The 26087-nt window shown below is 39.6% G+C and overlaps 1 protein-coding gene across 1 annotated transcript in view; it reads right to left on the bottom strand.

The window, feature by feature from the left end:
• Positions 1–377: 377 nt before the first annotated feature.
• CCDC148 (coiled-coil domain containing 148) overlaps positions 378–26087 on the bottom strand; it is a 370013-nt gene continuing 344303 nt past the window's right edge. Inside the window, exons 15-16 of the transcript XR_014830487.1 lie at positions 7322–7486; positions 378–570 (exon numbers count right to left, since the gene is read on the bottom strand). The gene's annotated coding sequence lies outside the window, so the exon portion shown is untranslated. The remainder of the gene's footprint in view (positions 571–7321; positions 7487–26087) is intronic.

Genomic DNA, 26087 nt, shown 5'->3' on the forward strand with positions numbered 1-26087 from the left:
TTTCTCTCTTCCATGAGAGGACGCAGCAAGAAGGTGCCCATATTCAACCAGGAAGAGGGTCCTCATCAGGAATTAAACATGCTGGTACCCTGATCTCAGATTTCTAACCTCCAGAACTGTGAGAAAATAAATACCTGTGATTTAGCCACCTGGTCTATGGTATTTTATTATGGCAGCCCAAGTAGACTAACACAGTTTGAGTGATAAGATGATCCTATAGCCATCCAAGTATAAAATGTTATCACTTTTGAGTGAACTGGTAGACTAATAAAGCTATGACTTTATTCATTGACATATGATCTGGTTCACTATATTAATTGTAAACGCAGGCTATAACCTCAGCCAGATGTCTTTTAGATGAATCGAAAAATTGTTACCTGAGTTGGATAAGAATGTAGGAGTCATTTGATTTGCATCTGGTGTGGCAGATGAAGTCACGGAGGCCTAGAGCAGTTAAGAGGTTTAGCACAATCCACACAGTTAGAGTACAGGTTCTCTCCCTCTAGGCCTGTGTTCTCTTCACACAACACCTCAGTGCAGACCATCAATCACACGGAGGCCCAGGAGAGGCTGTAGAAATGAATTAGCTCAAATCAGAGTTCCTAGAAAGAATGCAAAGATTTCCTTTCCTAAGCCTCATGTGCATGTGAGAAAACATCATGTAGCAGGGTTAATCTTTTATTTACTCTGGTTCAGAGACACAAAGAAACTATGGTTTATTTGTTTCTAGAATTGATCTAAAATTTATTTTGAGGAGGTTCCCATTGTGGCACAGTGGAAACTAACCTGACTAGTGGGCATGGGTTCGATCCCTGGCCTCACTCAGTGGGTTGAGGATCCAGCATTGCCATGAGCTGTGGTATAGGTCACAGATGTGGCTTGGATCCTAGTTGCTGTGGCTGTGGCATAGGCCAGCAGCTACAGCTCTGATTTGACCCCAGCCTAGGAACTTCCATATGCTATGGGTGTGGCCCTAGAATGCAAATAAATAAATAAATAAAAATAAAATTCTCTTTGAGTTTCATCCTATTCCTTCAGTGTGAGAGGTGAGGATACATGAAGTGGTGGGGTTGGGACAGTGGGTGGTGACATCTACATTTGCCAACAAACACCATCACTGTCTCTTCCACTTAAACAGTTTATTTTAGATCATTTGGCTTACTTGGGGTTGGTCTTGCAGATTTCTTCCATCTCTCCCCACTCCTTCTCCTTGACTCTATGTGCAAGTTTGTGTGAAATTCTGTGGCACTTAGTCTGGTCCTTGGCAGGTTGGAGCTGTTAAGCTGCACCTTGACCTATATTGCTTTAGGTACAAAATCAGGTAATTTGGTCCTATCCCAGGGCTCCACTAGTCGGAAGATTCATTCAGTGTTTCTTGTTCCTTCACCAAGGCATGTAGGAACTTTCAGATCCTCTAAACCAGAAATTGACACACTGTGGGCCTTGGACAAAAGTCTACATAAATAAAGTTTTATTGGAACAGGGACATGCTTGCTTATTTACACATGGACTATGGCTGCTTTAATGCTATGTGTACTGAGTAGTTGTGAAGGAAACTGGTCTGCAATGTTAAAAATGTTTATTGTCTGGGTCTTTAGAGAAAATGTTTGCTGCTCACTGCTCGAGACCACTGTTGCCTAACAGAACTTTCTGCTATGATGGAAATGTTTTATATTTGTCTTTTAATACAGTAGCTATCCTTTGCATAGTTATTGGGGACTGGAAAAGTGGCTGGTGTGACTAAGCAACCAAATTTTAAATTTAATTTAATCTGAATAACTTTAAAATTTTAATACACTTATTACAATAACATCATACTCAATACTGAAAAGCTGATAGAATTCCCTCTAAGATCAGGCAAAGGCAAGGATGCCTATTTTCACCACTTTTATCAAACATAGTTTTGGAAGTCCTAGTCACAGAAATCAGAGAAAAAAAACAAATAAAAGGAACTCAAATTGGAAAGGAAGAAGTGAAACTGTCATTGTTTGCAGATGAAGTGATACTTTACCTAGAGAATCCCAAAGACACCACTAGAAACCTACTAGAGATCATGAATAGATATGATAAATTTGCAGAAATTTGTTGCATTTCTATGCACTAACAATGAGATATCAGAAGGATAAAGAAACAATTCCATTCACCACTGCATCAAAAAGAATAAAATACCTAAAAATTTACCCTAGAGAAGCAAAAGACTTGTATTCAAAAACCTATAAGATGCTAATGAAAGAAGCTAAAGATGACATAAATAGATGAAAGATATACTGTGTTCTTGGGTTGGAAAAATCAGTATCATTAAAATAACTATACTACTCAAGGCAATCTACATATTCAATACAATCTCTATCAAATTATCAATGGCATTTTCCACAGAACTGGAACAAATTTTTTTTAATTTGTGTGGAAATACAGAAGACCCCAAATAACCAATCTTGAGGAAGAAGAATGAAACTGGAAGAATCATGCTGCCTGACTTCAGACTATACTACATAGCTATGGTCATCAAAACAGTATGGTACTGGCATAAAAACAGACATATACATCAATGGAATAGGATAGAAAGACCAGAAATAAACCTGAGTACTTACTATAAATTAATATACAACAAAAAGGTATGAATATACAGTGGAGAAAAGACAGTCTCTTCAATAAGTGGAACAGCTATATGTTAAAATAATCAAATTAGAACATTCTTTAACACCATATACAAAAATAAACTCAAAATGGATTAAAGACCTAAATGTAAGACCAGATACTATAAAACTCTTAGAGAAAATTATAGCCAGAACACTCTTTGACATAAATCTCAGCAACATTTTTTTTGGCTCCATCTCTTAAGGTAATAGAAACAAAAGCAAAAATAAGCAAATGGGACCTAATTAAACCTAAAAGCTTTTGCACAGCAAATGAAATCATAAATAAAACAAAAAGACAACACAGGGATGGGAAAAAATATTTGCAAATGATGCACCCAAAAAGGGATTAATTTTAAAAATACACAAACAGCTTATATAGCTCAATATAAAAAAAAAAAAAACAAATAACCCAAACACAAAATGGTTGGAAGATACCATTTTTCCTCCAAAAAAGACATACAGATGGCCAACAGGCACATGAAAAGATGCTCAATACCACTAATTACCAGAGAAATGCCAATCAAAACTACAATGAGGTAACACCTCATACCTATCAGTATGGCCATCATCAAAATGTCTACAAATAAGGGAGATGGTGTGGAGCAAAGGGAACCCTCTTACATTGTTGGTGTGAATGTAAATTGGTGCAGCCACTGTGGAGAATGGTATGGAGTTTCCTTAAAAACTAAAAATAGAGTTACCATATGATGTAGCAATCCCCATTTCTGGGCATATATCCAGACAAAACTCTAATTCAAAAAGATCCATGCACCCCAAATGTTCATAGCAGCACTATTTACAATAGCTAAGACATGTAAGTGACATAAATATCCATAAACAGATATGGATACACACATACAACAGAATATTACTCAGCCATAAAGAAGAATGAAATAACGCCATTGACAGTAATATGGATGGACCTAGAAATTACCATACTAAGTGAAGTAATTTAGACAAAGACAAATACTGTATGAGATCACCTACATCTGCAATCTAAAAAATGATACAAGTGAACTTATCTACAAAATAGAAATGGACTCACAGATGAAGAAAACACCTGTGGTTAACAAGAAGGAAAGTGAGAAAGGGAAGGATAAATTGGGAATTTGAGATTAATAGATACTATCATATATAAAATCGATTAACAACAAGGACCTACTATATAGCACAGGAAACCATATATATACATAACTGAATCACTTTGTTATACACCTGAAACACTGTACATCAACTATACTTCAATTTTAAAACGTTAAGAAAAATTCATTTAAGTAGCCTCATGCATCTAGTGGCTACCATATTGGGCAGTGCAGCTGCAGACACTCTGAACAGGCCTCTGGGGACCAGGAGTTTTGCTTCAGGGTGTTCTCTGGTTACTTCTTTTGGCTTTGGCATTATCCCTCCAAGGACACATGTTCACATTCAAGGTTTTAAACTAGGGGTATGCATTTTTCCTCAGGCAGGAAGAGGAACATGCTATTAGTCCCTGATGTTCCAGACTCCTCCATTATCTATCAGATGTTTACTATCCAGCACCACCCACCAGCATCCCAGCTTTTCACCCAAGGATAGGCTACTAAGAGGAAACTCTGGATCACCCTTCTTCCATAGTCCAGTGGGTCACATAGGGCGGGTGTTCCCTCCTTCCTCGTGTGGCTGGGACTTCCCTTATAAGATGCTGGATGCCGTATCCTCCTCCTCCTTGAGATCACCTCTGCTCTTTTCCCTTTCCAGGACCATTGGACAGATGAGGTTTTAAGAGACAGAAACCAGCTTAACCATTAAGGATGGTCATCATACTAGCATTCTAAAATATGTCCTTTATAGAACTGCAGCATTAATTTGATTTATATAAGGTTAGAAGCTTGACTATGCTCAGATTCATTGTACATTTGTTGAGTACCCAAAGTTTCAAGCTCTCAACCCACTGCTCAAAAGGACCCAGTCTGCTTCTCTCCTTTTTCTTTTCCTCTCCCCAAGCTGACAAATGTAGTCGCCCAATCATCCCTTTGAATCTGCTTCAGTAGCTTTAGAGGAAATGCCTGCAATATAAGCAGGGTCTTTTTTGAATAACTGACATTTTTCTAAACTATTACCATTACATAGCACTTATACCTAATATAGCACTTATCATACTTGATGATTACCTGATTAGTTTCCTGTCTCCCCCTCCAGAATATAGGCTACATGAAAGCAGAAATTCTCTGGTTCACTGCTGCATTCATAGCATACAAAATTCCGCCTGACAGAATGTGGGTTCCCTGAATTTTTGGAATGAGTAAAAATATGTGGATTATACCTCATAGGATGACTTTGATGTTTAAAAATAAAACGTTAGGCAAAAATTATAAAAGGACATGGAATCCCACCTGCATTATCGATTAAAAAATGAAACTCTGAGATGTTAAATTATGACCCCTGGCTGGCAGATCAGATATATAAACTCACATTCTTGGTCTTCAGAATTTTAAGTTTTCCCCCATTCTCTGACTAATTATAATTATTGCAGCTGAGATTAATTTCCAAAACTCATTTATTTACCTAAAATTTCAAAAGTCAACTTCTGGAGATGTATTTATTTAAAAAAAACCAATAATTAGGTTGTGGAGATTACTTAAGCTTTTGTTTGAAATTAACTGGAATCTTTTTTTTTTTTTTTTTTTTTTTTTTTTTTTTTTTTTGTCTTTTGTCTTTTTTTTTTTTTGTTGTTGTTGTTGTTGTTGTTGTTGCTGTTGTTGTTGTTGTTGTTGCTATTTCTTGGGCCGCTCCCGCGGCATATGGAGGTTCCCAGGCTAGGGGTTGAATCGGAGCTGTAGCCACCGGCCTACGCCAGAGCCACAGCAACGCGGGATCCGAGCCGCGTCTGCAATCTACACCACAGCTCACGGCAACGCCGGATCGTTAACCCACTGAGCAAGGGCAGGGACCGAACCCGCAACCTCATGTTTCCTAGTCAGATTCGTTAACCACTGCGCCACGACGGGAACTCCTAACTGGAATCTTTTCTTGATTATATTTCACCATAGAATCTTTAAGATGTAATGTATCTTTTTTCTTTGTTTTTGTTTTTGTTTTTTTAAGGCTGGACCTGGGATATATGGAAGTTCCCAGGCTAGGGGGTCAAACCAGAGCAGCAGCTGCAGGCCTATACCACAGCTGTGCATCACAGGGATCTGAGCCACATCTATGACCTACGTTACAGTTTGCTGGGTCCTTAACCCACTGAAGGAGGCCAGGGACCAAACCTGCATCCTCATGGACACTGTTTTAGGTTTTTATCCTGCTCAGCCACAACAGGAACTCCTGCAAGGTATCTTAAATTTGGCTTCTTCCTTAGAAAATAAAAGGCTAGTAGTAAATAAAATTTCTGGAGATTTCAAATGAAATTATGTATAGAAAACCTTATCATAGACCATGAAGGATTCTGTGTTAGTAAGCCTTTGCTACTATCATCATTATCAGCAATCCTAAAAAAAAAAAAACCTGCAATAAAGTTTTCTTTCTCACCTTGTGGAGAGTGTGAAATTATGTAAGATTTGAAAATCACCTAACATTTAGTTACTTAATGAAAACAGCATAGATTTCCCATTCTGGTGAAGTGATAAGACTCTCTACAAACTTGGCAGATGAAAAGTAATGGCTTTGAAAATGCAGGAGAAAGGATAAAGGGGAATCAATGGAATTGTTTTTATAGTAGTAATTACAGATTGTGAAATGCTGATTTGGTTTTAAGAGATTTTGAGTGGGATATTACATGAGAGCAAACTTAATGTCAGGGTAGTTGACCCAAGGAGAAACAAGTCTTGATAAACTCCTGATATTTTCATGCCACAGAGCACTACCTGAACACATTTCTTCCAACAATCTCCTGATTTTACGTAAATGAACAAAGGCTGCAACACAAATAGCCCAAATCCAGTGCAAACATTTAGACAAATCAACACTTAAATTAGGTTTCTCTATTACCTTAATTCTGGACTTATTTTCTGCTTTTTGCTTTTTAGGGTCACCCCCTCAGCATATATAAGTTCCCAGGTTAGGGTCAAATTGGAGCTACAGCTGCTGGACTGAGCTATAGCTGCTGGCCTGAGCTATAGCTGCCGGCCTATGCCACAGCCACAGCATCGGGGGATTTGAGCCTTATCTGCGACCTACACCAGAGCTCATGGCAATGCCAGATCCCCAACCCACTGAGCAAGACCAGGGATTGAACCCACAATCTCATGGATCCTAGTTGGGTTCATTAACTGCTGAGACACGACGGGAACTCCCTGTATTTTCTTTGAATATGACAGATATCCCTCTGCATATTGTTTGAATATGAGAGAGATCAGAGCAGGGGCAGAAGTAGCTAGTGTAAGCTTAAATGCCGTTTCATTTCTTTGAGCCTCATTTTCTCAACTGTAAGATGAAACAGGGAAGTGGTCAAGGATCACAGACTCAAACGAGCCTAGGGACCCGGCATGTTTTTGTGTGAAGCTTGCTTTCTAGGGTTAAGATAATAGGGAATTACTGAGAACTGTGGTTAGTCAGAACATGCCTGGCCTTCCTTAAAGCATTCTCATTCAACATTTAAAAATCTCTGCTCTCCCTAGGGCCTAGGCTTGGTCAATAGGCCTGCAGCTGCCTGCCTCTGGAATAAATAATTGCTAAGGTACCAGAAGTCACATTGCACAAACCTGTGTCTTTTACGAAACCACTTCTGATGTCCACCTGTACAAGTTATTACTGCATTTCAGATCCAAATCTGCCCTTTCTTCTTGCTTATTGAAAATGGAGGTGGGCCCTTCAGAGCATTTTCCCAAGTCAGCCCGCCAAAGGTTCAGCTATGTTCATGGGTGGTCCTGTAGAGACATTGCAAGAGAAAGAAGTTTGCTCTCTGATTCCAGTGAGCTCTCCTGGGAGTCCCTACAGTGAGGGCAGATCTTCCTGGGTGCAGTTCCTGAAGGTGCAAAACTACTCCAACACCTGTCTCCTGTAGTACCAAAAGCTCCTCAAGCATTTGGGTTCTGCACTGCATGTAGCATCTCCTTCTTCAGTGCCTAGAGCAGCATGTAGGGAGAGTGGTTTCTCCAACATCTGGCTTCTGCAGCATGGTAGCTTCTCCAGTGTCAATTTCTGGCAGGTTGCAAGTTTTTCTAGCATCCACCTCCTACAGTATGTTCCTCCTCCTCCTCCTCCTCCTCCTTCACTTTTTAAGGCCATACCTGTGGCATGTGGAATTCCCAGGCTAAGGAACTGCAGCTGCCAGCCACAACCATGACCACAGCAAAACGGGATTCAAACTGTATCTGCGACCTACATCATAGCTCATGGCCACGCCTGATCCTTAAATCACTGAGCAAGGCTAGGGATTGAACCCTCAGCCTCATGTATACTAGTCAGGCTTGCTACTGCTGAGCCACAATGGGAATTCCCTGGGTGACTTCTTACGTATCTGTCTACTGCAGTGCACATAAATTTTCTAGTGATTGGACCCTGTAATGCACCTCGGCCAGCAGATTCCTCTGGATGCCTTTGGGCACTTCTATAGCATAACACCTCCAAGCAGCTTTCCCTGACATCCCAGAGGGAAGATTTCTAGCAAGTTCCACTGGTGTGGCACTACAGTGACTTGTCTGGCATTTTGTGAGCCATGCCTTCCAGCAAGGTCTGGATCTCCGTCTTGGGTGGAGGGGTTCTTTCTTGGCTGCTCTATCTCAGCCCTATGGGGAGTAGCTGATCCTTATTGTTGCTTTTTCTACATTCTTTAATGTTCAGTTCCTCCTAGTTAATCCCTTGTTACTCTAATCTCTTCTTAGAGCCTGCAGTTCTTTATATTAAACTATCCCTTGTTCAAATTATTGTGTCTTTTCTGTCTCATGAATGGACCCAAATTGTGCTATCCTGGAGCTCTCAGCACCTCTCTCACTTACATTGGTATCATTCAGATGGAACATTCCTACCCATTCCAGAGAAGACATCTCTACCCATCCTTACCTAGAAATCACACACAACTTAAGATATTTACTCAAATATCTTGCTCTGAGTGAAGAATCTGATCCCATTTCACAGATGAGGTACATGAGAACAAGAAAGGTTATATGATTTCTTTATGATCACAAAGTTCATCATAGAACTGGGACAAGAACTCTGGTATTTTGACTTCTAATCTGGTACCCCTTCCTTTCTGCCGTGCTAACATTAGTTGTCAAAATATTATTTAAGCAACTTGGAGTTCCCATCGTGGCTCAGTGGTTAATGAATCCAACTTGGAACCATGAGGTTGTGGGTTCAATCCCTGGCCTTGCTCAGTGGGTTAAGGATCTGGCATTGCCATGAGGTGTGGTGTAGGTTGCAGATGTGGCTCGGATCCCGAGTTGCTGTGGCTGTGGGGTAGGCCGGCAGCTACAGCTCTGATTGGACCCCTAGCCTAGGAACCTCCATATGCCATGGGAGCGGCCCAAGAAATGGCAAAAACACAAAAAAAGAAAAAAAAAAGAAAAAATTAATTAAGCAACTCCTTGCATATGGTCCTATAAGGCATTCAAATTATAAAAAATTGATCCTAGATTTGCTTCTCAGGCAGAGTAAGCAGGGGTTATGGAAAGAGTATGGAATTTAGGATCAGAGAGTCATGGGCTGTTTATCACCTGAGGGATACGGGGCAAACAGACAAACATTGTTATAAAATAGAAATATCTACAGTAGAGGGTTGTGGTCAAGGGGAAAGAAGGCCACATACATAAAGCATTTATCATTAGACATCTTTAGAGAAACAAGACAAACAAAAAGGCAATTAAATTATGCTGAATCCATTTCATTTCAGTTATTTTTTCCGAATTTTACATATTTCCCATGTGTATTTTTTAATTTATTTTTAAGATTATTCACACTGACACAATTATGTGATTTTTACACTAAGATAAACTTAGAGATACTACATATCTTCTAGAAAAAAGGGTATTTTTGGCACATGTGCATGTTTATAAACCTTCATTTCCCCTCTTAACTTTGAGGTAAAAGTGACATAAAGAACTGTAAATATTCGAAGTGTACAACTCAGTGTTTGATATATATGTGCTATGAAATAACATAATCAAACTAATTAACATATCCATCACTTCACATAATTACCTTTTTCTTTCTCTCTCTTCCTCTCTCCTCCCCCCCATTTCTTCCTCCCTTTCTTCTTCCCTCTCTTTCTTTCTTTCTGGTGACAACACAAGATTTACCCTCTTAGCAAATTTCCAGTATACAATACGCTATTGTTAACCTTAGTCACCTTGCTTTCGTTAGCTCTCCAGAACTTGTTTGTCTTGCATAACCAAAACTTTGAACCCCTTGGCCAACATCTCCCTATTTCCCCTTCCCCCCAGCCCCTGGCAACCACCATTCTACTCTGCTTCTGAGTCTAACTATTTCTGACTGTTTTATTTTGTCTTTTTAGGGCTGCACCTAAGGCCTATGGAGGTTCCCAGGCTAGGGGTCTAATCAGAGCTACAGCTGGCAGCCTACACCTCAGCCACAGCAACACAGTAGCCAAGCCGCGTCTGTGACCTACACCACAGTTCACGGCAATGCCGGATCCCCAACCCACTAAGTGAGGCCAGGAAACAAACCCGAATCCTCATGGATAATAGTGAGATTCATATCCCCTGCACCACAACAGGAACTCCCTGAACCAAATATATATATATATTTTTAGGGCCGCACCTGCGGCATATGGAAGTTCCCAGGCTAGGGGTCTAATTGGAGATGTAGCCTCAGGCCTACACCACAGTCACGGCAACGCCGGATCCTTAAGCCACTGAGCAAGGTCAGGACTCAAACCCAAAACCTCATAGTTTCTAGTCAGATTCGTTAACCACTGAGCCAGGATGGGAATTCCCCAGATATTTAATATGTATTTCTCATTCTACTTTTCCAATACCATCATAGTAAATACTATTATTTCCACTTTACAGGAAACAATGTTTTGAGTGCTTTTGAACTTGCCCAACAGTACATGGATCCATTTGATTTAAAAAGAATGATCTTTTCATTTCACCATTTTGCCTCTGTAGGTACAAATTTTTAGTCAACCATTCTGAAACAAAATAGCATCCATATGTATACTGTGATAGAATTGTGCTTACTGTTTCTGGTTTCAGAGCCAAGAGTATGGCTTTTCTATGAATACAATGACTTTCTATTTATCTACACACTGATTATACCCAAGGACAATGCATCATTTGGTTATTGTTGGTCTATTTTTATACATCTTGATGCTCTCTTTTCTGCAAGCTTATTAAAGCCATAGTTTTCTTTCCCAGCTAGCTCAAGTCAAATATTGCCAAACTTTGCAATTTTTTTTTCTGCTTTAAAACAGAACTGTGACACTTTTATCAAAATCCCAGGCTCTGCATTTTGTTCACCACACTATGACCTCATTGGTGTAGGAATAATTAAAGCAAAGTGATTAAAGCAAAGAAGTAGAGGATTAGAATCAAGTAGAACATCTCTAGTCCTTGTTCTCCTGGCTTTTCCCTCTCCCCAGGAAAGGAGAAAGACCAGAACCTACCTGGAAAAGAAGGAGGAGGTACCCAGTAATTCAAGTTATTTGCTAGAAAACCACATGTTGTGGCATTTTATTTTATTTTATTTTTTGGCTGCACCTGGAGGAGGTAGAAGTTCCTGGGCCAGGAATTGAACCTGAGTTACAGCAGTGACAACACTGAATCCTTAATCACTAGGTCACCAGGGAACTCCTGTTGTGACATTTTAAAAGTATTCATTTAAAGGTATTTAATTTAAAATATTTTCAGAATCCAACAACATATCAAAAAGATCATACACCACAACCAGGTGGGATTCATCCCATGTTCACAAGGATGGTTCAACATATGCAAATCAATCAATGTCATACACCACATTAATAAAAGTCAAAAACCACATGATCATCTCAATAGATACATAAAAAGCATTGACAAAGTCCAACATCCATTCATGATAAAAACACTTACCAAAGTGGGTATAGAGGGAACATTCCTTAACATAATCAAAGCCATTTATGACAATCCCACAGCCAATATAATACTCAATGGAGAAAAGCTGAAAGCCTTCCCACTAAAATCTGGAACAAGACAAGGCTGTCCACCTCACCACTGTTATTCAACATAGTACTAGAAGTCCTAGCCACAGCCATCAGACAAACAAAAGAAACAAAAGTATCCAAATAGGAAGAGAAGAGGTAAAACTGTCACTGTATGCAGATGACATGATACTATATATAGAAAACCCTAAGGTCTCAACCCAAAAATTACTTGAACTGATCAACAAATTCAGCAAAGTAGCAAGATATAAGATTAACATTCAGAAATCAATTGCATTTTTTTTTGTCTTTTTGCCATTTCTTGGGCTGCTCCCTCGGCATATGGAGGTTCTCAGGCTAGGGATCGAATTGGAACTGTAGCCACTGGCCTACACCAGAGCCACAGCAACGTGGGATCCGAGCTGCGTCTGCGACCTACACCACAGCTCACAGCAATGCCGGATCCTTAACCCACTGAGCAAGGCCAGGGATCAAACTCACAACCTCATGGTTCCTAGTTGGATTCGTTAACCACTGCGCCACGACTGGAACTCCTCAATTGCATTTCTGTATACTAACAATAAAATATTAGAAAAGGAATACAAAAATACAATACCTTTTAAAATTGCATCCCCAAAAATCAAAGACCTGGGAATACACCTTATATCCTGAGAACCATAAAACATTAATCAAGGAAATTAAAGAAGATGTAAAGAAATGGAAAGATATTTCACACTCCTGGGTTGGAAAAATTAATATTGTAAAAATGGCCATACTACCCAAAGTGATCTACAGGTTTAATGCAATCCCAATCAAATTACCCAGGACATTTTTCACAGAACTAAAACAAACAATCCAAAAATTTATATGGAACCACAAAAGACCCAGAATTTCCAAAGCAATTCTGAGGAACAAAAAACCAGGCAGGAGGCATAACTCTCCCAGACTTCAGGCAATATCACAAAGCCACAATCATCAAAACAGTGTGGTACTGGTACCAAAACAGACAGACAAATGGAACAGAATAGAGAACCCAGAAATAAACCCAGACAAAGGGAGCTTGACAAAGGAGGCAAGAACATAAAATGGGAAAAAGACAGTCTTTTCAGCAAGTATTGCTGGGAAACCTGTACAGCTGCATACGAATCAATGAAACTAGAACACATGTTCACGCCATGCATGACAATAAACTCAAAATGGCTGAAAGACTTAAATATAAGACAAGACACCAACAAACTCCTGGAAGAGAGAACATAGGCAAAACATTCTCTGACATCAATCTTACAAATGTTTTCTCAGGTCCATCTCCCAAAGCAACAGAAATAAAAGTGAAAATAAACCAATGGGACCTAATCAAACGGAAAAGCTTTTGCACAGCAAAGGAAACCAAAAAGAAAACAAAAAGACAACTTACAGAATGGAAGAATAGTTTCAAATGATGCAACTGTCAAGGGCTTAATCTCTAGAATATACAAGCAACTTAAACAACTCAGTAGCAAAAAAGCCAACAACCCAATGGAAAAATGGGCAAAAGACCTGAATAAACATTTTTCCAAGGAAAATGTACAGATGGCCAATAAGCACATGAAAAAATGCTCAATATTACTCATTATTAGAGAAATGCAAATCAAAACTACTATAAGGTACCACCTCATACCAGTCAGAATGGCCATCATTAATAAGTCCACAAATGCTGGAGGGGGTGTGGAGAAAAGGGAAAACTCCTGCACTGTTGGTGGGACTGTAAGCTGGTACAACCACTATGGAAAACAGTATGGAGGTCCCTTAGATATCTATACATAGAACTACCATATGACTCAGTAATCTGACTCTTGGGCATATATCTGGACAACTTTCCTTAAAAAAGCTGCATGCACTCGCATGTTCATTGCAGCACTATTCACAATAGCCAAGACATGGAAACAACCCAAATGTCCATTGACAGATGATTGGATTAGGAAGATTTGATATACATACACAATGGAATACTACTCAGCCATAAAAAGAATGAAAAATGCCATTTGCAGCAGCATGGATGAAACTAGAGACTCTGATGCTGAGTGAAGTAAGTCAGAAAGAGAAAGACAAATACCATATGATATCACTTATATTTGGAATCTAATATAGGGCACAAATGAACCTTTGCACAGAAAAGAAAATCATGGACTTGGAGAATAGACTTGTGGTTGCCAAGGGGGAGGGGGAGGAAGTGGGGTGGATTGGGAGCTTGGGGTTAACGGATGCAAACTATTGCCTTTGGAATGGATTAGCAATGAAATCCTGCTGTGTAACACTAGTAACTATGTGTAGTCACTTATGATGGAGCATGATAATGTGAGAAAATAGAATGTGTACAAGTATGTGTAACTGGGTCACCATGCTGTACAGTAGAAAAAAATTGTATTGGATAAACAATTTAAAAAATAAAATAAAATTAAAAATAAATAAATAAAATATTTCTAAACATAATTTACTATTTAAAAATGTAGTGTGCCATGCTTGTGTTCTATTTTAAAGGTTGAACTGCAGTGTTGGTATACCTCAAGCTAGTTAGAAACATAGAATCAAGTGTTATCAGAAAAATAAAGGAATAGACTCATTCTCATAAAGTAAGTTACAGAGTGTAACAGAATTGTGTGAAATGCCAATATTGGAAAAACATGGTCACAGGTCCCCAAATTGCTTATGTCAATTCTTTAGTGCTTAGCCGAGATAGAGGCTATTTTTAGTGCTTAACAAAAATCAAGGATGTTAAAAAAACCCTTTTTATCCATATTCTTCATAATGTACCATGTTTTTCTTTTGCCTGAGGACCAAATGTGTCTAATTTTTGCAGTCAGTTTTCTGTGCTTACTAAACAAAGCATGTGCAAGCAACATGGAAAATGGAGAGTCATGGACATTTCTCCTAAAGTAAGCAAAAGACATATCATGCAAAAGACAACACTGGGTGATATATAAGGAAAGAAGCTAACCCTAAGTTTCAGAAATGAAGAATGTCAGCTCAGAAGCTGGTGCCATCATGGCCCAGTGTGGATCAGACTTGGAGCAGACTCTCATGCCCAGGTGCTGGGGTTTTATAGGACACAAATACACACATGGTTCTAGTCTGCAGGAGGTGGGATTTAGGCCTGAAACCCCTGCATTAATCTGGGACTTTGGAAATTCTGTACTTTCATTGAAAGAGGATTGAACATTCAGATGATGGGTCTTAAACTGCAAAGGAAGTTTGTCTCTATTGGCAGGTGTGGATAAAAAGTTTCTAGTGAGGAATTGAAACAAAGTATGAGGTGTGGTCATAGAATAACAATTTAGGCTAGCTAGCAACATGGTGCTGAAATCAGCAAAACAGGAATTAATGTAAATCCTGCCCTAGCCTGCCTCCATGCTTAGAGCTCCTGGCAGGAGCAAATAGCAACCACTGTCTTGGGACATTTGCCTAAATCAATCTATACTGGACACACATAAAGAAATTAAATATGGGCTCAAAAATTAAACTTATAGATAAAATGAGGAAACAACCCCTCATGAGAGAATTCTTAGACACAAGAAACAGAAAGATGAGCACCCCAAAGAACTTGAAATAACTTGAGTCTGAAAGGAGTTATAAAATGGTGATGTTTAAAATGATTAAGTAGACAAACGATGGGATAGAAATATATGGAAACAGTAGGAAACAATTTACAAAGAATAGGCAAATTTGGAAACTTAACAATTAGAATATAGGAGTTCCCATCATGGCTCAGTGGAAACAAATCTGACTAGTATTCATGAGGATGTAGGTTCCATCCCTGGCCTCTCTCAGGGTGTTGGGGATTTGGCATTGCTGTGAGCTGTGGTGTATGTGCAGGTGCTGACTTGGATCCAATGTTGCTGTGGCTGTGGTGTAGACCAGCGGCTGTAGCTCCAATTCAACCCCTAGCCTGGGAACCTCCATATGCCGTGGGTGCAGCCTTAAAAAAAAAAAAATTAGAATATATACAAATGAAAAAATTCATTAAAAAAATATCTCAGTGGATGGTGTATCAGTTATCCATCACCACAGTAATGTTCCCTTAGACCAGGGAGGTAGACAACAAGCGTGTCTTCTCTACATGCCTGGGGTGAGCTGGGGCTGCCTGGGTGGCGCTGCTGCCCTTGGCTGGGTTTGCTCATTTATGGAGGGTCAGCTGGCTATTGGCTAATCTAGGCTGGCCTCAGTTGGAGTGTTGGAGGTGACTGGGCTCTATTTTACATGTTTCTCATCCTCCAGCAGACTGGTGGGCATGTCTTAGAACAAATGATAAAACAAGTTTATGAACAACTGACACACTGTAACTTCTGCCTCCTTTTCTTGATCTGAACAGTGAGATGACCAAGCCCAGCATCAAGGGGCAGGGTAGGTCACCCCCATTCATCTTGAGAGGTCATTGCACTACACAATCATGTGGAATAAGACACAGATACAGGGAGCCCTGAAGAATTGAGGACATTATGGCAATAGATTGCAGATGAAGGAGAGCTGGTTAAGCACACCCAGATGGAGAATGAGTGAAGAACAAAGGCCTGAGAAAATGTCTGTTTGTAGCAGAGAAGTGAAAAGATAGGATATATGAATATGTTACGACATTAGGAGGACAGATTGAGCTGGCCTGGCATATATCTAACAGAAGTGCCACAGAAGACAATATATTCAAGGAAGAAATAGTGAGAATTTCCTTGAGTTTGTCACAGACCTACTTTCTCATAATTTAGAAGCACAGTGAGTCCCGAGAATAAATTTATTTTTCAAAAAGTCACCCCTAAACACACTTTGGTAAAATTTGAGAATATAAAAAGAAAAATCTCAAAGCCACAAAGAAGAATAAACATAATACTTACAAAAATACAACCACTAAATGGAAGCAAACTTTTTACAAGCAACAGTAGGTGCCATAAGACAAAGAACTAATATCCTACTGGTACTGAGGGAAAAGAACTATCAGTCTAGAATTCTATACCATAGTAAAAAGTCACTATAAGATGAGGGTAAAATAAAGGCATTTTTCAGGTGAAATCCCATGCTGAAGAACTATTATATAATGTGTTTTAGAAAGAAAGAAATTAAACACAGAAGGAAGGAATAAGATCTGAGAAGCAATAGTGATTAAAGTCATTGGCAGACATGGATAATTTTAATTATTAACTGAAAATATCACAATAACCATGACAATAACTAATGGGGGGGGGCTGAAAACAGGGTAGATTAAGCTACTTCCCATGGGAAATATGAAGTAGGAACTAGAGTTAAAGAATTCCAAGTTCCTTGTCTTATTCGGGAGTATGGTTATGGTATTAATTAACCATACATTTTGTTAAGTCAAGTATGCTTCTTAAAATGTAAGGGTAACAATGACAAAAACAGAAATAGAATATGTAATTTCAAAATCAACAGAGGGAAATAGAATCTAAAGAGAATCTAAACATTCTCTAGAAGGCAGGAAAGAAATGAAAAGCACTCTTTTTCTCTAGTTAGAAACATAAAATAAAATAGAAGAAATTAATAAAAACACACCAATAATCACAATATTTGTAAATGTATTAAACTAAAAAATGCTTGACCTCACTAACAACAGGGAAAGGCAAAGTGAAGCAAAGAGATACTACTTTATGACATCACATTGTCAAAAGAATTATACAGCTAATAACAGATTTATTGCCAAGGATATGGGAAAATAGGGCACATTATACACTGTTAGCACAAGTGTAACTTGCTACTTTGTAAGGCAGTGTAATAATATCTAGTAAAATTGAATACATACAAATATGCCCAGACATTAGAGGAACTCTTGTTCCCCTACACAAGGAGATATATGTAAGGATGTTCACAGAAGCAACCTAAAATGTAAAGCATAGACAATGTAAAAAAGCAAATTGCCAAGAATATATAGAACAGGTCAGGGAGGGAAGGGATGGACTGGGGGTTTGGGATGGGCATATGCATACTGAGGTATATGGAATGAATGGCCAAATGGGGACCTGTTACAGAGCACAGGGAACTCTACCTAATATTCTGTGATAATCTGTGTGGGAAAAGAATCTGAAAGAGAATGGATGTGTGTACATGTATAACTGAATCACTTGGTGGTACAGCAGAAATTATCACAACCTTGTAAACCAACTATACTTCAATTAAACTTAAAAAAATGAGGAAAAAAGAATATATATAGTATTCTCTCTTTGCCTCCCCACCATATATATACACACACATACACTATATACACATGAGCAGATTTAAAGTATATACATATAACTTGCTCATGCAGTTATAATATAGATATAAGCACACACTTATGAGATGACCTTATAAAATGTGCCCTACAAGGATATCCATTACCTCTGGGGAGAAAGCAAAGTAATCTAAAGATAAAGAAGGTGGAGAGGGTTTTAATGGATTCTTTTTAAAAAAAAAAATCTGTGTTAAATATGACAAAATGTTAGCCACTGTAAACTTTGTGTGCCAGCTACACAGGCATTTTTTACAGCTGCACATTTCCATATGTTTGAAACATTTCACAATTAAAAATTTAAGGAATCCCAGCTACCATAAAACATTCAGAGAAACACTAAACATCCTCACAGCAGAGAATGAAATACAAAGCCAAGGTGAAGTTTTCACAGGAATCACACTTTTGGAAAGTCATGACATTCCTAAGGTGAGGCATTAACAGAAATGTAACTGTAATCATGATTAGGGACTCAAGATTTTGTACTTCTTTAGCAGAAAAATTAATGTTTAACTAATGTATTGCACTTAGCAGCGCACCATAAAACATACTGTTCTCTGTCCCTCAGCTAAACCCAAATTAGAATCAGGCAGTTTTGTAAGTTCATTACTTTCTGGGCCTGGAATTCAGCACCTCCACAAAGTATTAGCATTATTTTCCCATTTGAGCCCTCTTGGGCCACAGCAGTAATTACCTTGGTTTTTTGTGAGAGGTTAGAATGGAACCTTCCTAGAGTTCCAAGGGAAATAGCCCCCTCTCATTTCAGTGTGAGGTTTGTCAAACTCACGGAGCTTCCTTCCAACTGCGAGACTGATTTCCCAAAATTCTTCACGGGCACTTTGGTCTGGTGTTGAGAAACAAACACTGGCTTTCATCTCCAAGACCAAAAGTCATTGGAATGATCAGGAATCTCTCAGCCTTGTGCTTTTTAATTCTCTTTTCAGGGACGGCTCAGGAGTAGACAGAATTTGCTGCAGGCAGGGTGTTGAATTGGACCCAGCTTTTGGGGTAAAATCATACAGAAGTGGTAAGCCTGAGAGGAGTTAAACTATAAGTTAAAGTGTGCTTGAGGTACATTTTATAGGTCAATTTAAATGTTGGCAATAGATGATTTTAAAATCAGCATTAGGACTATACTATCATCCTAGTGGGGCCATTTTCCTCAGCAGCATCCACAGAACACGCACATGCTATGGCCTAGCTACAACCTCTTTTCCCATGAATGGAGGAAATTAACAACCCTTCGGACCAGCAGGGTCAGATATTGCAGAGAGACGCTCCTCACATCCCAACCTGAGCTCACCTTTAAGATACACATCAGGTTCCCTTCTCTTGACGATGCAATTCTTGGACTCTTGTCTTCTTTAAAGGACTCCAGAATTTTAAAAACAGTTGTGAAAAAGAGTTCTCAGAACTTTGTAGCTGGGCAGACCGAGGTATGAGTTTCAGTCTCAGATTACTCTCTGTAGGATCTCAGGCACCTAATTTAACCTCTCTGGGCTTCAATTTCTTCATCTGAAAATTGGGAAAATAATAAGACCATTTCAGAGGCTCCTTGTGAGGACTGAATGAGATAGTCCAGACTCTGGCCTGGCATAATGCTGAATTAATCACTATTGTTACTGACATTCTTCCTCTTATTCTGTCCATTATTTTCCCTTGTCCCTCAGATTTCCATTCTGAGTTGAGAGTGATTATTTTGAACTTAGAGAAAAGTGTTTTTATTTTATTCCTGTCTGCTATTGATTCAAAATATCATGCTTCATTTCCAATAAATAGCTTTTCTTGACTTTTTGTTTGGTATTCTGTGTCTCACATTTCCTTTTCTCTAACATCATTAAGAACAGAAACATTCTAAAAACTGAAGTCAAGCATATTCAGAAGTCAAGTGGTTTCAGTCTTAAGTGCCTCTGTTGATCAAGCCTCTTGAGATATTGCTGACCTTTGCTGGCTTCTCAGACTGGTTGTTAATTCACTGAGGTACTAGTGTAGGTATTAAGACCGGTCATTGGGGAAAAGGAAATTTAAGCTTTCATTACACTGTGGGAGTTGTATTCCCAGTAATAAAGGCCACCAAAAAGCAGCCAGGGCAGGTGTAAGTTATTTCCATTTGGAGGTCATCAGACGAATGAGCCTGAGAACAAAGACCATTCTTTTATGCATTTATGCAACTTCAGCATGAAGAAACTTAGGATATAGTAGGAGTTTGATAGTCACTTGCTGAATGATAAGTATGACACCTCCAATGGGGAGTTGCCTCAAGACAGACTGTCATGGACTAATTGTGTCCCCTCCAAATTCATATGTTGAAATCCTAAACCTCAAGGTGATGGTATTAGGACATAACTAGGTCGCAGTGGTGGAGCCCTCATGAATGGGCTTAGTGCCCTTATAAAAGAGACCCCAGAGAGCACTTTGCCCCTATTCCACCTGCAAGGACACAGGGAGAAGACTGCAGTCTACAGAGCAGGAAGAAATCTCTCACCAGACACTGGATCTGCAGGTGTCTTGAACTTTGACTACCCACTTTCCAGAACTGTGAGAAATAAATACTTGTTTTCTAAGCCAGCCCATCTGTGGTAGTGTGTTTTAGCACCCTGCATAGACTAAGAAATAGACCTTATCAAGGATGGCTGACAATAGTCAAGTCCTCCCCACACCTCTCTAAAAAGCCCTACAAATAATTGTCCATACAACGTAAACTGCATTTATTAATTTATTTATTATTGTTATTTGCTTTTTATGGCCACACCCACAGCATATAGAGGTTCCCAGGCTAGGGGTCAAATTGGAACTGCAGCTGCCAGTCTGTACCACAGTGGTATCATTGCCAAATCCAAGCCACGTCTGTGACCTACACCACAGCTCATGGCAATGCTGGATCCTTAATCCACTGAGCAAGGCCAGGGATGGAACCCACATCCTCGTGGATCCTGCTCGGGTTCGTTAACCACTGAGTTAACAGGAACTCCTATTTATTATATTTGATCACTTCCCAAAGAGAGATACCTGGATATATGTGCTTTAAATATTAGGAAATACAATTCTGGAAGGAAAAACAGATCAATGAAATTTTGTAAATCAAGAAGTAATTTTCCTAGAGAGTATTTCAACTTCATAAAGATTTCAGATGTCAGTGCTTGGTGGGTCCTGGAAAATATGTCATTGTTTTGTATTTGTAATCTCATACATCATTACTGAACTTTAAAAAGATAACCACAGTAACTTAGCATCCTTTGGGACTGAAAACAGGAGGCTGCAGTCCCGTGCTGTCATCCTACCCATGGTCTTGGCAGGGTTCAACCTGCACCAGAGTGTCCTTCAAGTGGCCCTGCCCATGGCAAAGGTGTCGTCAGCTGCCTCTCTTCTGGCCCTGCCTGGAAGTCTCACACAGACTGAGAGCAGCAGTTTAACAGAATCATGGAGGGATGAGAACTCCAAAAACCAGCAAACGTACAAATGCTGTGGTATTCCTGGCATTTGTGGTAGGAAGTTGATTCTTATTGCTTATAATTGTAATAGAGATAGGACTTTGAAACATATCACCAAGCTCTTGTTTTCCTTTCTATGTACATGATCATTTTCATAGCCCATATTATCACCTATCTGTAAGGGATGGGAATTGGAGCAGGGAATTTTTTTTTAATTGAAGTGTAGTTGATTTGTAATGTTGTGTTAGTTTCTTGTGTATAGCAATGTAATTGTTACACACATATATATATACATATACATATTCTTAGTATATGTATATACACACACTATATATATATTCTTTTCAGATATGTTTCCATTATAGATTATTAAAAGATAATGAATATAGTTCCCTGTGGTATAAGGTAGGACCTTGTTGTTTACATATGAAGTAGGACTTCTGATACTTTGAATAGGAATTTTGAGTCCCTAGTCAGGCAATGTGAGAAAAATAAGGATTTGAAAAATGTTTATGTTTCTATTAACATACTTGAAGGCTAGGTTTCCTGAACTTGATCATGGCAATTGCTAGAAGTCAGGGAGAATTCAGTGTATAAGGGTATTTCATATCAGACCGGAAGAAAAGGAATAAGGAGGACCTCACCTTCTAGTTATGAGAATGAGAAGGTAGGAGAAAGGGGGCAAGATCAGACAAGGGTCCTTGGTCAACATCCACCCCTGGGGATGAAATTCAAGAGAGAGAGTGCTATATAAATACCCACCTAGGCATAGGTCAGCCTAAGAACATCGGAGCCAGAGACCGGCATCCTTTGATGTTGCCCAGGGGAGGTTGCAAGTTTCTAGGGTATTTCTACATATTCAGCCTGGGCCACACCCAATATGGGAAGAGGGAATTCATGCAGCAATGGTACAGAGAGGAGAATTGGGAGAGACAGCCAGAGACAACACCAGCGTCTCCCAAAGCCTAGGTCTGGCATAGAGGGGCCTAAAAGTCCCTGTGTGCTCTCTTGAGGGATGCATAGGTCCTTGCATGCTGGTGGGCTGGCTGTCAGAGGCTGGGAAAGTGAACAGAGAGGCCACAAGGGAAGAGGGTTTTGAGGCTGGAGACAGATAGTAGAGGCCACAGACCTCAGAGATGGGTGTGTGCTGTTGCTTTAGTGCTAGATGGGATAAGCTGCATTTCAGAGGCCTGATCCAGGGATGCACAGACCAACCCAAATTGCCACGAATTCCTCACAGGGATACAGTGGACAACACCTGACCTGCCACCTGCCAAAGGACAAGGAACCGAGCACATGACTCTGAGAGCTCTCCTCTTCCTTACTGCAAAGAAATCAAGTAAGTCCCTCCAAAGGCACTCTACTCAGGAAGTGTCATTTCAGACAGGAGCAGTGGGCAGGAAATCAGAGAGACTGAGCATGTGCCTGAAAGAGAACGGGTCATCTATATGAAAAGATTTAAACCAAAGACGGGAAGATGCTGTTGACTGGCAAGTTAAAAGTCACCACCTCTGCCCTAATTGCCAGGACAGTGGGCACTGTGAGAAAGACTGGATGGCTAATAGAAAAGAAGTTACATTTTCTTTGCACATATATGTGAAAATGCTAAGCTGCAGCACATCTACAGTGTGAAGGAAACCGTGGTGTATTTTCTAATACCTCCCTTCTTCCAAAAAAGATTTGAGGCAATTACAATCTACATACTGGAAAATAAACACTTAAGGGAAGATCCAAAGAGTCAGTAAATTTTAGCTGTTAGGTGTGAAGAACTGAATGAGGAAGATACACTTAACATATGTTTCAACCTATAGAAGGTTAGTATAAGATAGGTGATAACTTGCCTCTTCTCTGTTCATGGAATGTCAATATGTTTGTGGAAGAAGTTGGAGAAGCAAGAACTGTCCAAGTCACACCTGTATCTCCAGCACTTTCTAGGCTTTCTGGAGTGTAATGTTTCCCAGTAAATATTTGTTGAATGAATAAAAGAAAAATAGACTGCTTAGCATAAGAATGGATAACAAGATAGTTTTGAGCTCTTTCAAACCATCAGCGGTGCTATGGGCCCAATGATGGAGCAGGGGGTCTGGCGGCAGGAGGTAGAGACTCCATGTACCCCATCTCTGCCCTGAGAGACATTCACAGAAAGAGGGGAAAAATGGTGGATGCAGGGACTTTGCTGTGTACTGCCAACTTTACCTGTGTGTGTATGATTTTTTTGTGTGTGTATAGAGGTACTTGCTGCAGCCTCAGGTGAACTGATGTGATCTTTGGTGGGTACCTCATGGAGAGGCCCCCTAAAAGCAGAGACTCTGGGCCAGGGCAGAAAGGATTGTCTGAGAGGAAGGGACAGAGCACCACGGCATAGCCTCTGGGAGGCGGGCATAACCCCGTGGACCCTTGGGGACTTTGGTCTAAAATTAAACTTTATGTACATACAGCTATCACTCATTGATTACATTGAAAGAAAGGGAAGAACAAAAGGTGCCTTTAAACTGTGTTCCATTAAACTTAGTGTGTGATGAATTAAGAAATATTTTAATAAGTCTTGCAAGGTCTTGAGAATAGCACAATTTGACTCTTGTTTATTAAAGGAGTTGAGGCCAGTTCATTAAATGTCAACATTTAAAGTATATTACAATTAGGATAGGGCTGTTTTAGCCTTTATTTTTAAAAATACAAGAATTTCAAAAACTGAAAGCCACCAAAGGCCCTCTCTGAGATGCAAATATACCAAAGTCAAACCACACAGTGCTACTAATAGCCTTCTCTGTATGGTGTTTTTTCTATTATCTCTGTGCGTTTTACACTGTTCCCTGGGCAGGCTTCTCCTATTCACCTCACTTCCATTCTTAGCAAAATTTTGGGAGACTATATCTCTCTTCAAGACTCAACCCAGGTCTCACATCCTCCTAGAACTGCCTGCACCCCCCACCCTCAGTTTGGAGCTTCTCCTTTGAGTTTTCATAGCACCCACCATATTCTTCCCCACTAGAGTATAAATTCCTCTGGGGAGACATGGTCCATTTCATCCTGTGTTCTCAAGATCTGCCGTGGTGTCTAGAACTATGTAGATTCCCAGCCCTCACAGCAAGGCTCTGGGAGCCCCAAATTCCTAGTTACGCCCTTCCCCAGCATGATGGGAGCACTGCTTTAAGGGTTGGGTATGGTCCTAAGTCTACACAAGTAAATATCACAGATTTGACAGAAAACATGTCAAATGGGGAGAGACCCAAATGCCATCTAGTTACATGCCAGGATTTTGATTTCTTTTCTCCCACATTAAGAGGTTCAGGGGCAAAATTAAGGCAGAGAGAAAATTTTTATGGGAGCAAGAAATAAGAAATTGCTTATTCTCTTATTCTACTCTTCTTCTTCTCTCACTTTCTTACACTATGGAAGAAGATGGTAGGAAATGAAATGCTTTGTCCTAGGCTAGACATTGTGGAGCATGGATTTGATGGAGTTGATGCAGCCTCTGTTGATCTCAAAGTTGTGCTGAATCATGAGCTCTTCCTGGCACATGGTCTTTGTTCACAATATGCCCAGTGATGGCATGGATTTGCCTTGTGCATGCTTTCTAAAGATAAAAACTTTTCCTATTCTTGCTCAGGTGACCAGTCATTTGCAATACAGTCAATTAAAAATTATCAAGGAACAATCTACCAAAGAACAGTATTGACTCTTTTTTTTTTTTTTTTTTGTCTTTTTAGGGCCATACCAACAGCATATGGAAATTCCCAAGCTAGGGGTCAAATCAGAGCTGTAGCTGCTGGCCTACACCACAGTCACAGCAACACTAGATCCAAGCCATGTCTGTGACCTATACCACAGCTCATGGCAACACCAGATCCTTAACCCACTGAGCAAGGCCAGGAATTGAATCCGCTTTCTCATGTAAACTAGTCGTGTTTATTGTTGCTGAGCCATGATGGGAACTCCTAGGGTTGACTCTTAAAATGATTGAAAACTAGGGAAAATAATCTAAATCTACCCAAAAGACACAAATTAGCACTCTGTTTTCATAGATTCTGCAAGACTATTTTGCATTTCACCCAGATGGTGACCACTTGCCATAACATCTTGAATAGTTATTAAATGGGGTCCATTAACCTTTGCTGGTACTACTTGTCATCATCAGTGATGAAGATCATTAGCTGACAGACACGGAAAACAAATTTATGGTTACCATGGGTGGGTGGGGAGGGATAAACTAGGAGTTTGGGATTAGCAGATACGAACTATTATATACAAAATAGATAAACAACAAGGCCCTATTGTATCACAAGGAATTATGTTCAATAACTTATAATAAACCATAATGAAAAAAAAATGTTCATATGTATACGTATAAGCAAATCATGTTACTGCATATTGGAAACAAATGCACCATTGTAAGTCAATGAAACTTCAATTTTGTTTTACAAAAAGATCATTGGCTGACAGAATTTGCACTGGAAACTAACATGTTAATTAGTCTAGTTAATTCACAGGAGTAATTAATTATCTAACACTTAACTAATCTAACTAGCTGCCACTTTCACATGTCGGGTCCAGAGGTAAATGCCAGACTGGAAGTGGGTGGTCTTCCTCATTGCACCCAACAATAAATTGAGAGATACGGTGTGGAACACCAAATGCAAGTGGGAAGGCCCCAGCAGCAGTAAGCGTACAGTAAGCTGAGCCTCAGAACTGTCAGTGGTTGTTGGGAAAGAGCAGCA

Source organism: Sus scrofa, chromosome 15 (assembly GCF_054392235.1).
Source record: "Sus scrofa isolate SSC_HxYL_T2T_F1_AM1 chromosome 15, Sscrofa_HxYL_maternal_Yorkshire_Landrace_v2.0, whole genome shotgun sequence".
Classification (NCBI taxonomy): domain Eukaryota; kingdom Metazoa; phylum Chordata; class Mammalia; order Artiodactyla; family Suidae; genus Sus; species Sus scrofa.